Raw genomic sequence first — 13,449 nt, 5'->3', positions numbered from 1 at the left:
ATGTTATGGCAATACACAAAGCCACCATCACTTTGAAAGTACTGCAGAAATGCACTTTCTCTTGATTGAAAGTAGGATGCCTTCGTTCCTTTTTCAAGCAAGTTTTTCTCATGCAGTCTTGTGCTAGAGTTTCTGAAGCTTTTTTGGATAGTACCAAATCTTGTGCCAAATCATTCAACTCATGCTGATCAAATCCCTTATGAACTGAGTCATCTTCAATTTCAAAGTTTTCATCCTTGCTGTCACTTAGTTCTTCACCATACTCCTGTTTTTCAAAAGAGGGTAGTTCCATGAAAACTGGCACTGGGATTTCAGCTGAATGAGGTACTGGGCATATAGCTGATGGTAGACTAGGATACTCTATTTTACATTTATCTTTCTTGTTCTATCCTGATGTTTTCACTATACAAAAGTAACAGTCACTTGAATGATATCTGGGCTCTTGCCAACCATAGGTATACCAAATGGCAATTTATCACATGTTCCCTTCGCCACATCCATAAACTCTTGACACACTGCTTGCACACCTTGTGAGGGGCCCCAGACTTATCTTGATCACCAAGTTTTACTTTAAAATATGCAAAATAGGCTTGCCTGACAAATGTGCTGATGTTTGTCCTTTGGGCATAGTGAAACTGCCACAGGTAGGACAAAACAAATCAGGGTTGTTTGGGCACTTACGACAAGAAATAGCAGAGGTAGACATGATCTGAAGGAAAGGAAATAAGTGCATATGGAAATAAAAAAATGAATTATGCTAACTCCTTGTATACAGACAAGAACTTGAACTACACTTCAGACTATGATCCACTATATAGAGCGGCACACAACCTCTCACACACTGTCTCATGTGTAACTGAATAGCCTAGACAAGTATGAACCTGTCGCTGGTCTCCAAGGTCATCGCCCCCACTCCTCACTCAAGGGAGGTTTGCTCTCAGCAAATAGGAGAGCACTAGTGCTTCTCTTGATTCAGGTTCAATCCAGCCTAGGGTAGTCGCATTAAGATAAGCTGTACAGAAAAATCTTAACATGATAGAAGAAAACTAACTCCTGTTTTGAAATCAGCATGCTTATTTAAGCCTAAAACAGCTGAAAAAATCGAACTCAACAGGAATTATGTTAAAAATTGTTCCCTTGTATTATTTGATACATTTCACATGTGTCTGAATCTCTCTGTACTTTTTCTGATTTTTTTTCAAATTGAATACTTTTTATTGATATGCTTTCAAGTTCACTAAAACTTGTCTTCTCATATTGTCATTAAACTTATTTTGTGGATTTTTCACTTCGTTTTCTGTTTGAGAATTTCCATCATTTTATTTTATTTTTTTATTTTTTTCCTCAGATCCTCAGTTAAATTTCCATCATTTTATAATTGCCTTTCCTCTATTAACTTTCTATATCTGCTTATTTGTTAAAACCATGTTTACTTTTTCTTTATATTTTTAATACCTTTATTAAAGACAAATTTTAAAGGTCAAATAATTCATACGTTTAAATTCTACAATTTAATTTGTTAGAGAAAATACAGAGTTATGCAATCCTTACCACAATATCAGTTTAGAACATTTCAAAGTCTGCAAAAGAAACGCTATATTCATTGACATTCACTCCCCATGTCTGAACACCATCCACCAGCACCACCAATTTACTTTTTCTGTCTATGGATTTGTCTATTCTGGATACTTAATAAATGGAATCATATAATGCGAGGTCCCTTGTGGATGTTTTCTTTCACTCTGTGTAATGTTTTCAAGCTTCATCCATATTGTAACAAGTATCAGTACTTCATGTTTTATTGGTAATAATATTCTATTGTATGAATATTTCCCGTTTTACTTATCCATTTATTATTTAATCAGCATTTAAGTTGCTTCTACTTTTGGGGTATTATAGATAATGCTCTTATGACCATTTGTTTGCAATCTTCTTGTGGATGTAATTTTTCTTTTTTCTAGCATATATACCTACAACTGGAATTACTGCATGCAATAGATGCCTATTCCTCCTGTAACAAATTACCACAAACATATTGGTTAGAATTAATACAAATGTATTGTCCTACAATTCTGGAGGTCATGGATTTCACTGGGAAAAATCCAATGTGTCAGTAGGGCTGGGTTCCTTTTGAAGGCTCCAGGAGAAAAACTTCATTTTCCAGGTTTAGGAGGCCATTTGTATTCCTTAGTTCCTGTGCCTTTTTTCCAACTACAAGCCAAGAGAGTAGTATGGTTCTCTCTCTCTAAGTCTTCTGCTTCCTTGCACAGTTATAAAAGCCTTTGTTTACAGCAATATCTTTATGCATGTATGCAGCCTATCACAATAAAGGGAACTGCAGTGAATCTCACACAGTTTTCAGCCCCTGACTCACTTCTCTTTGCTGCTCTGTGCAACCCCTTCAGCTGCTTCAAATTCTGACTCTTTTTCTCAAGCTTAGTAGAAATATTGAGTTCTACTTAAGTTCAACGCTCTGTCCCATAGCTGGAAAACTGTCCCCAGGTAGAGAATAAAGGCAATTATAGAGATCACCACAGCTTCCTTCTTTTTAGGAATTATACTAATATAATATTTCCTGTCCAATATCATAAAACTTTTTTGCCTCATATATTTTACCCAGGATTATGGTTATTTACACCTGAAGGACTATTCTATTATCAGTAGCTTCATTATACTGAAAATCAGACAACAAACTTTTGCTAAATATTTCAAGGATAGCCATCCCAATATTTCTGAACTTTGGAAACTATGTCCTTTTCTAAGATATTTGGTAATTCCTATGACTTAAGTTTTATTGTTTATCATTATAGGTAGATGATTTTATGGCAATGCTTACTCATAATGAACAGAGTAGAATATTTTAAACACTTTTAAGATAAAAATTTAAATTAAAATAGAACCATGTGTGCTAATAACAATGCAAATGCAATATATAATATGAATAACCCTGTGTGTGCAAGTAAATGAAAAAATAATTCACACTTCCTTTGCTGGACCAGGGAAAATATTTTTGGAAATGAAGTTTTCATACAGCTTAATCTAATTAAATTGGGACAGTGAGATGTGAAATAAATGTTTTATTTTTGGAATCCTGTAAATGATGTAACTGTCATGTTTTCTAGTGTTCGAGCTATAAATACGAGGTCTGTCCAGAAAGGATCCAGACATGTAATATGAATAATAGAGACATTTATTAAAGAAGATACAAGAAACATTGTGCATAGGATAATGGTGCCTCAGTTTCCCCTTCAAAGTAGGGACCTTGGGACTTCACACAGTTCTCCCAGTCTCCATCAGCTGCCTTTTATATGTTCCTGAATCTCATATGGACTTCACTTTTTCATATGATGTGTGTATATATATCTGTGTAAGGACAACGTTAGGTAGCTTACTTAAGCTTTCTAATTTCAATCATCATTCAGTTGTTAAGTCTGGGTTCTTATTCTTTTTAACATTTTTTTTCTCCTCTTGTAAAGTTGTCATTGTTCACATGTGTGCATTCCAGACATCTTTATGTGTCATAATATGTAGATTTATAATATTCTCTTTGAAAAGCTTTATAAAACTTCATTTTAGTGTTCCATTGTGAAAATGCACCACAGTTTTTTTGTCCACTCATCTACTGATAGACACTTGGGCTGTTTCAGAATCTTAGCTATTGTAAATAGGGTGGCTAAGAACATAGGGATGCATATTTATTTCTGATGTTTTGGTGTTTTGGTGGTTTGAGATTTTTAGGATATATTCTCAAAACTTTTGATAGACATTTAGACTAGTTCTAGTTTTTTTTCCTGTTATAGTTATTTAAAAAGTTATATATTCTTATACCTACGTCCATGTGTACTTGTGTCTATATTTCAGAAAGAATCATTTCTAAAAATAAAATTGTTGTGCAAGAAAGTTTGGCATATTTTAATATATAAATTTAGAAGAAATAATGTATTTATAATAAAGAGTTCTCTGATCTGAGAAAACATTGTATCTTTCCCTTTTATTATTTTTTCATTTATGTACCTCAGCAGTATTAAAATATTCTCTTTATATATGTCATATACATTTTTCCTACATTTCCTTCCCAAGTACTTAACTATATTTTGCTTTTCAAAAAACATGATCTTTTAAAATTATAGCAATAAACTTATTGTCATGTCATTATAAAAATATTGTTTTATATACATTTCATCATCAGCCATTATATTATCATTCTTCATTTGCATATAGTTCCCTAGCTACCTCTCTTAACGTTCCCAAATATACAGTCAAATCTTCAACTAGTTATGAGAATATTATATTTTACTCTCTAGTATCCTTTTCTTATAGATATAAGGCATAGATTTAATTGTATATTATTAAGGTATTAATAAGGCATAGATCTTTGATTTTATCAAATATAATGTCAACATCAAATCCATGAACATGAGTTATTCTCTTTGACGTATTATTTTGATCTATTCTATTAATATATTTCCCAAAATTGACATCGTTTCACAGATTTTAAAAGAAATCCTGTTTTAAGTTTGTTGTTATATATGACATTTATTTTATTTTTATTCCATTCTGATATTTATTAATTTTGTATATGTAGAAAGGTGCATACCTAACATAGTCTGTTTCTGGAGTTTTTGAAAAATTCCAATCATTAGTTCTTTGGATTTAGATTCCCTGTTCTCCATCCTTTTCTCCTTACCTTTCTCTTCTTTTTGGTAGTAACTGGACAAGGCAATTGTTCTTTATTTCTGTTTATTTCTCCTGCTTTAACAGAAATCTATTTTTTCTATTAGCTTTAGAATTCTCTTTGGCTCTGTTCTCTGTGTAGCTATGCAATGTTTCCATTAGCATTTAGTTGAAAGACCAGATTTTTATTGTTCAAAACATCCTTTGCTTGGAGGGTGAGGAAAGAGAAGGAATAAGCTAAAGTACCCAAAATCTCATTGTACTTCTGTGTCCCTAAGCATTTGATCATTTCTTCTTGGTTGTAGACCATGCACTGAGACTTGATTTGATAACATATTTTATGCAGATATGTCATTTTTTGTTTTTTTGTTTACTTAAGCCTATTTATTTCTGCAAAATAGAATTGAATTGTATTTCTCTCTTTCTCCAATCTGCTTTAACAAGCCTCCAAAATGCTAATTTAGATAGCCAGTTGTTCTGACAGTGTTGGGGAGGAATGAGAAGAAAGAAGAAGGTAGGCATGCCCTTTCTGGGGTAAGCAAAAATGTAGGTGACTTGACTTAATTTACTTGTCAGACTGGGCCTCTATATATATTGGGAATTATTTAGTGAACCTCATACCATTTAGAACCACTAATTACAAGAGTTTAATTTAACAATCTAAGGTTCTAGGTGTAAAGGAGGTCCATTCTTCTCCTTTCTGCAATCTACATGTATCTCTGAGATCTCTGGTTCTAATCAGTGCACAATGATACATTTTTTTTCTAAACAAACAAAAAATGACCTAAAGTTAATTCTTTATTCTTCATGAGTAATGGGATTTTACTGTTTTTCTCAAATAACTAGATACCTCTTTCTTATTTTTTTTTTTTTTATGCTCTAAAGTTTCACCTTTGGAACTTATGTTTCTACTTTTGCCTCTAAATTCTTTTCCTAGCTCTATTATATTTTTAACAGGAACTCTTCTATAACAGAAGTGTAACAGATGATTGGAGATTAAAGAATATGCAGGATACAATGATTATGTAATTAAACAAAAAGAAATAGAAATCTAAAAATGAGAGAAAAAAATGAAGACTTCAGAAATGTGTAGGATTATTGCCTGACCAATAGCTCAGATTTGTACTTAAAGTTAAAACATTTATTGATTGCTTATTTGGTACTAAAAATGGTACCAAAGACCCAGTTTAAAATGTCTTTATGAAGAGAACTCTATAATACAGGGGTGAACAAAAGTAGGTTAAATTACCAGCCATCATTATTAAAAGATAAATCTTCAGTAAGGATACAAAATAATAATAACAATACAATAATTAATAAAATAATAAATAAATAATAATACAAAAATAAACTCTGTGTTTTGTGTACTCACAACTGTAAACCTATTTTTTCCCACCTCTATATTTTAGTAGGCTGATTGAAAGATGTGGGGTTAGCTGAGCCAAACCTTTTCTAATTGCTCAAATTTTCTTTGATGTTGATAAGCAAGATAACTAAGCTAAAATCAACTAAAAGAAGATTCATCTAACCATCTACTATTCAATAACCAAATATTTATTGAGACATTCTTAAGTAGCACACATACATATATTGAAAACAAAGACACTGTTTATATATTCAAAATTATAGTCCAGGGAGAGATAATAAAACATAGGCATTCAAATTAGTGTATAACTGTAAATTGCCATGAATACTCTGAAACAAGAGACTGTGGCTTCCAGTTGCTTTCGGTGACTATGGAAGAAAAACATCATTCAAGATGAAACTATGTCATTATAGACTTGCTCATTCCACAACAGGTGAGTGTCTGACATATCACTACCTTCAAATAATACAAACGTAAATGAGAAAAAAAAGAGAAAATAAGATAAATGGGAAGGTAGAAAGAAAATGACAAGTCTTTTGGAGTACAAAAGGTATCATTTCTTCCAATTTATTGATATATAATTACATACAACCTTGTACTGTTTAAGGTAAACAACATGATTTAATATATGAATATATTGCAAAATGATTACCACAACAAGTTTAGGTAACATTCATCACTTTACATACTTACAATTTTTTCCTGTGATGAGAACTTTTAAGATTTATTCCCTTATCATTTCTCAAATGTAAAATCAAGTATTGTTAATTATTGCTGTCACAATGCTGTATATTATATCCCCAGAATTCATTTATTTTATAACTGAACGTCTGTACATTTTGACTACCTTCACCCATTTTTCTTATCCCCTATTCCACACCCCTAGCAACCATCAATTTGTTCTCCCTTTCCATGCTTTATTTTTTAGATTCACTATAAAAGTAAGATCATACAGTATCTGTCTTTCTCTGTCTGACATTATTATTTTTAGGTAACAAAGACAGGATTGTGATACAGAAAGAGGAAAAGCATGGAAAATATATTAGGTGACAATTATACGTCCTCAATTAAAAGTTCAGAAATAACCCAATGTAATCTTGTGTTTGGGTGCATGTGATGTATACATTATGCTAATACTTTTGGAGACAAAAGAGAACATATTACAAAAGATACATACAGCTTCAAAAATAAAAGTGTTGGAAAAAATATAACATGAGTATATAATAACAATGAAGTGGGTACAGCCATATGATATATTGGCAATCTTCCAAGGAATCTCTCTCTCCCTATCCCCTGCCCCGATCAAGATGCATATTGAGAAAATATTTATACAAGACAAAGAATATGTCATTATTTTTCTTACTTTTGAACAGCACTGAAGGTGTGGCAGGGACACCCATGGAAACATAGCATGACGAGATGTCTTAGTGAAGTTTCTGAATGTTTAAACATTTAAGATTTGAGACCTCCTTGGTTTGAGAGTCTAATTCATTTTGGCAGTTGACAGTTTGTTGGCAGTTTACATTTGGTAAGTGCACCTGACTCTGTCAGTCTGTTTTCACGAGCTACCTCCCTGTCATATTGTGAGTGGCCTTCCTTCCACTTCCACAAAAGCTGTCTTTTTTATATTCTTTTTCTCGTGGAGAATTAAAGTGACTGTGCAGAGAAAGGCCACATAATCTGTCTTTGTGATGACACCATATCTGCACTTCAGATAATCAAATGGTAATGGTAAAAAAAGAAAAAAGACTGGTTCAGAAATTTTTCTTTCAGTTACAATCTAGCACTGAATGAACATTGAACACCAGACACTTGTTAAAAATTTGTGGTTTTGTGTGTGTTTAGTAATTTAGAATATATTTCATATGAAAATAGTAAAGCACAATGCAAGAAATAAAAAGATGCAAAGATATATGGAGAAATAATTATTTGTAATCTTAAAAGTAGATATATTATTAATCTTCCCAAGTACTTCTATGAAAAAGCATTTGTGTGATCCTTTGATCTGTAACATGATAAAAACAATGATGCACAGGGAGACTCTTGATGTCCTTTTGATGACATTGACATTGTTAAAAAATTATAAAAATCTTCAGTAACTTCAAACATAGGCTAACTTATAAAGGCTGGCACAATGCCAGGAAAGAAAAGTTCAGAGAAGAAATGTAACATTAGAAAGCTCTTGGGTCATTACAGAAGGCATTTTATACCTTGATAGCATAAACTTCAAACTCACTCATCTCATATTTTTAAAGTTAATTTACCCTTAGCCTAACTTTTTGTCAGAGTCAAAAGAAAATGCTTTCTTGAGCAATAAGACATTATTCAGACCCTTGATTTTATTATAGTTTTGTACATAATGTGCAGTGTTTAATCAATAAATATCCACATAGGCAAAGAGAAAACATTATCAAGACAAAAAGAAACAAGAGAACAGACACACTAAAAATTCAGATTAAGGTGTTATTAGAAAAAAAATTAAAATAATTTTCATTGGTATGTTAAAAAATTAAATGTTCAAGTGAATTATTTTGGCTGAGAACTGGAAGCTACAAACAGACATCAAGTAGATATTATATATGATAAAATACAATATAAGAGCTAAACTTGAGAAATGAACTGATGAATTTAATACAAAGTTATATAGATTATATGGAAGTGACATTATTAGAAAATAACCAAATGGAGGCAAAAAGTATCAAAAATAGAAAATAAATGTGCTCTGTAGAACATTAAAAAAAATCTAATGTATAAATGGAGTTACCAAATTTTAAATGAAAGATATGGAGCAGATATAATATTTCAAAGAATAATAATTGAAATTGAAATTTTCTAAAATTAATTGAATACATCTAGTGGTGATAAGAATGCTTCTTATCATGCTTCTGGATATGAATAACAGGAACTGGCTATATCCCCACACATTAAATGACTTTTACAAATAGAAAAGTACATGAAACAAGTATTTGCAGGCATTGAGCCACAGGCAGAACAAGAGAGTGGTTCCCAAAAAAGGTAGATGAACAATGGGAATTCTCTGATTGCCAAATTGGAGCCCAGGATAAGTTTTCCATGATGTAGTGCAGAGGAAAACCTGAACACAGACTAGTAGTCTTCTTGAGTTGACCAGTAGAGTTCATAAGTTGAAAAAGCCAGAAGAGCTAGAATTGGTGAGGCAAAGACTCAGAAAATAGAAAACCGTCTTGTTAAAAAAAAAAAAAGGAAATTATTGCTTTATGTAATACCCTCACAAAAGGAAAAAAAAAAAAAAAAGCAAACAAAAACAAAACAAAAAGTAAAGTACCACTGAAAGCCCAAATAGCTCTACTGGCAAATTCAACAAAAATGTTTAAAAGAAATAATACAAAATCTATATAAATTCTTCCAGATTCTAGAAAACGAATAGTTGCTCCTTGACTCATTCCCATTACCATGCACTATTCTGTAATATTCATCTTCCATTAATGAAAGAGAAAAACACAGGCTACTATTTTTCATGAATATAACTGTACCAATTTTCATCAAAATGGAGCAAATGGAATTTAAAGATATTTAAAAAGTAAAATAGATTCTGACCAGGCAAGGTTTATCCCAAAATTTAAGATTATTTTTACATTCTAAAGTAATTTTCTTTAAATTGAGACAAAAAGACAATTTTTTTTATACTGAATATGAAGAGATTTCATTTACTGTATCTTTTGGTAACTATGTAGTTTTCACTCAACATATGCCTATTGCCTTCAACTGGAATTGAGTTGATGATCCTATTTACCAGAGAAGAATCTGATAAGCTATACATTTTGAAACTATAAAAGCATTGTTATTGTAGTCTCTGTGGATTGTTCTAAGATTTAAGAGGCAAGGACTTAAGAACAATTCCAGAGACTAGCTTAAAGTAGGAAAGGCAAGAAGTTACATGGTCTGGCTAAAATCTGAAAGAGAAAGAAAGAAAACATCCTGAAAACATGGCCAAGATACTGGTAGAGAGATTGAAAACGGGGGATTAGAAAAACTAAAAATATTGCTGACTTTGAATATAAAGTCTAAAAAATAAGTTTTAGGTTCTAGACACAGGCCTTTGAACTAAACTCAGCAAAACCTAGGTAAAATAATAGAAAACAAAACTTATTACAGTCACATCGTAAATATAGCAGAAACTCCAAAAGCACAAACAATTCCAGCAGTGAAAAAATATGGCAGTTCTGGACAGATATTACTTGTTGCCACAGAGTCCGGCATTGCTCTTTGGCAGTGAAATTGGGAATGGATGGCATGAAGTGGGTAAATCCTCAGGATGAAAGAGGCCTATAAATGCTGTTGGTTGGACCCAGAAAAAAAGAAAAAAGAAAAAAAAGTTATAATTACATTTTAAAATAAAGATATACTACTGTTTCAAAGTTAATATTATTTTGAATGTATAGGTTAGAAACTGCTTATTTAGTTGTCAATATTAGTACATAAAAATGTTCTACCAAGAACAGATAAGAAGTAGCGATAATTAAAAATTACTAGTTCATACTTGCAGCCAAGACTGGAAGGCCTATACTGACACGCTCCATCTCCCTCCACAACTAAGAAGGAATACAACTACTGAAAAACCATAAATAACCATATCCCAGAAAATAAAGCTACATCGAAGTCCAATGTATGAAGTTATAAAGGGTGGTGCTTGTCCTGATGGGTAGGAGGGGCAAAGCCAGGGTGGAGAGGTCAAGTTGTGCTGGTGGCTGCAGCTGCAGTGATGGTGGTGGGACAGCGGTAAGCACAGACACCCGTATTTAAGGGGGGTGAGAAGAGCCTGGGGAGCACCCCTGGCTGTAAACCAAACCTGTCAGCTTGCAATTACAACACCAGGGAAAGCAGACCCCCATTGCTTTGGACTGTGAGGGCCAGAGGGCGTGGGTATGGAGGAGGAGGCTCCCAATCTCTCAGCAGAGAGTGAATACCAGGAATCCATCTTGGATTCCCACCCCCCACAGAAAACACTACAGTGTAGTGAGAAGGGTAACCTGGTAGTGAAGAGTGCATGGGGCTCCACCCCTTATAGCATAGGAAGTGTGATAGCTCCATCCAGGAAACAAAGGTTAACACAAAACTGTCAGGATGGCACAGATTATGATAGAGATCCTGGTGCCACAGCTGACCAGACAGCAAATATCTAATCTAATGGATCAGCAGATAGGAAATCTTTCAGAGGCACAGTTCAGAGCTTTGGTTATATGAATGCTTACAGACCAAAGAGCAGATCTTAAACAAGATGGGGAAGGAATGAAGGCTAGTCCTGCTGAAATGAACAAAAAAACATACAAAACTAGTGGTGAGGGGAAGAAAACCGGGGATCAAATCAACAAATAGAAACATAGGGAAGGAACAAAGAGTCAATTACTGCAGAAAGAGGAAACAAAAAGTGAAGAAAATGAGGAGAGGCTCAGAAACCTATGGGACAGCTAAAAGCAGGCCAACATCCAAATCATAGGGTTGCCAGAAGGTGAAGAAGAAGAACTAGAAATTGAAAAATTATGTGAAAAATAATGAAGCAGAGCTTCCCTAACTTGGGGAAGAAGATAGACTTACAGGTCCAGGAAGCACAGAAAGTTCCAAAAAAAACTGGACCCAGGGAGAACCACACCAAGACACATTATAATAAAAAAATGTCAAAAATTAAGGATAAAAAGAGAATCTTAAAAGCAGCAAGAGAGATGAAGAGAATTGCATACAACGGGGTCCCAATAAGACTATCAGCTGATTTCTCAAAAGATACTCTGCTGGCAAGAAGGGACTGGCAAGAAATATTCAAAGTAATGAAAATCCAAAACCTATAACCATGATTACTCTATCCAGCGAAGCTGTCATTCAGAATAAAAGGGCAGAGACACTGCTTCCAGGACAAAGTAAAACTGAAGGAGCTCATCAGATCTAAATCACTGTTATATGAAATGTTAAAGGGACTTGTTTAGGAGAAAGAGGATCAAAACTATGAACATTAAAATGAAAACTGTATCACAACAACCAACAACAGAAGCTAGGGAACTGAAACAAAGGCAAACTAAGTAGACAATGAGAGTGGGAAAAGAACTATGGGTATGGGAAACATTTTAGGGGGAGGCCAGCAGGGAGGCAGAAGGAGGAAAGGGAAGGGAGATGGTACAGGAATTAAGAAGCATAGTAGGAGGGAGTGGAATAGGAAGATGTTGAGAAGAACTATATGCACAACCAATGGGCATGGAATAAAGGGGGGGGGGGTCACTGGATGGAGGGCAACAAAGGGAAAAGAAATTGGGACAACTGTAACAGCATAATCAATAAAGCATGTTTTTAAAAAGAAACCAAAACAAAATAGAAAATTAAAATTAATAGCCCATTAAAATGTAGATAACTTATATTGTGTTAAGATACAACTGTACAATGTATAATCTAAACCTTTATTGTTTTCTGTATTACTGAGATGTAATTTCTTTAAGGACAGATTCTTTAATTAGTTATCTTTGCTCTCTCTGTAGAACATAGGACAGTGGCTTGTATATGCTAATTCAATACAAGTCTTTTGAATGTGTGCCGAGAGAGAGAGAGAGAGAGAGAGAGAGAGAGAGAGAGAGAGAGAGAGAGAAAAGGACCCCAATCCTTATCTCACATAATGTGCAAAAATTAACTTGAAATGGATCATAAACCTAAATTTAAGAGCCAAAGCTATAAAACTTCCAAGGAAAACATTATAGAAAATCTTAATCACCTTGATTCTAAAAAAAAAAAAAAAATGCAATATTTCAGAACAAATGTGCCTTATTTGACATCATCAAATTAAAATCTGTTCTTCTTCAAAAGATTCAGTTAAGAAAATGAAAAGACAAAGCACAGATTGGAAGATCAGATTCGTGAAACAGGTATCTGACAAAGGACTTGTATATAAAATACAAAAAGAGCTCTTACAACTCAATACAATTTAAAAGTAATTAAAAAAAAAACCCAAAAAACAACAAACCACTTTTTTAAAATGGCAAGATTTAAACAGACATTTTACCAAAGATATGTAATTGGCAAATAACTGAGTATATTTATTTTAGAAACACAAAATCACAATGAGATAGCATTAGAATAGTTAAAATTAGAAAATCTGAGTATATCAAGTAATGCTAGAGGGTGAAGCTACTAGAATCCTCATCCATTACTTCTGGAATTGTAAGATGAATACACCACTTTGCAAAAACAATTGACTGCATTGTGAAAAGCTATGTATACAACTGCTTTATGAGTTTTGACATATATTTGAGGTCCATCCAGAAGGTATCCAGCTATGTGATATGAAAAATAGATACACTTATAGAAGAAGATATAAGGTACAAGAAACATTGCACATAGGACAATGACACCTCAGTTCTTTTCAAAGTAGGTACCTTACAACCTCACACAGT

Source organism: Furipterus horrens, unplaced genomic scaffold, assembly GCF_987537825.1.
Source record: "Furipterus horrens unplaced genomic scaffold, mFurHor1.1.pri manual_scaffold_4, whole genome shotgun sequence".
Classification (NCBI taxonomy): Eukaryota; Metazoa; Chordata; class Mammalia; order Chiroptera; family Furipteridae; genus Furipterus; species Furipterus horrens.
Note: the sequence above shows the minus strand (reverse complement) of the source record.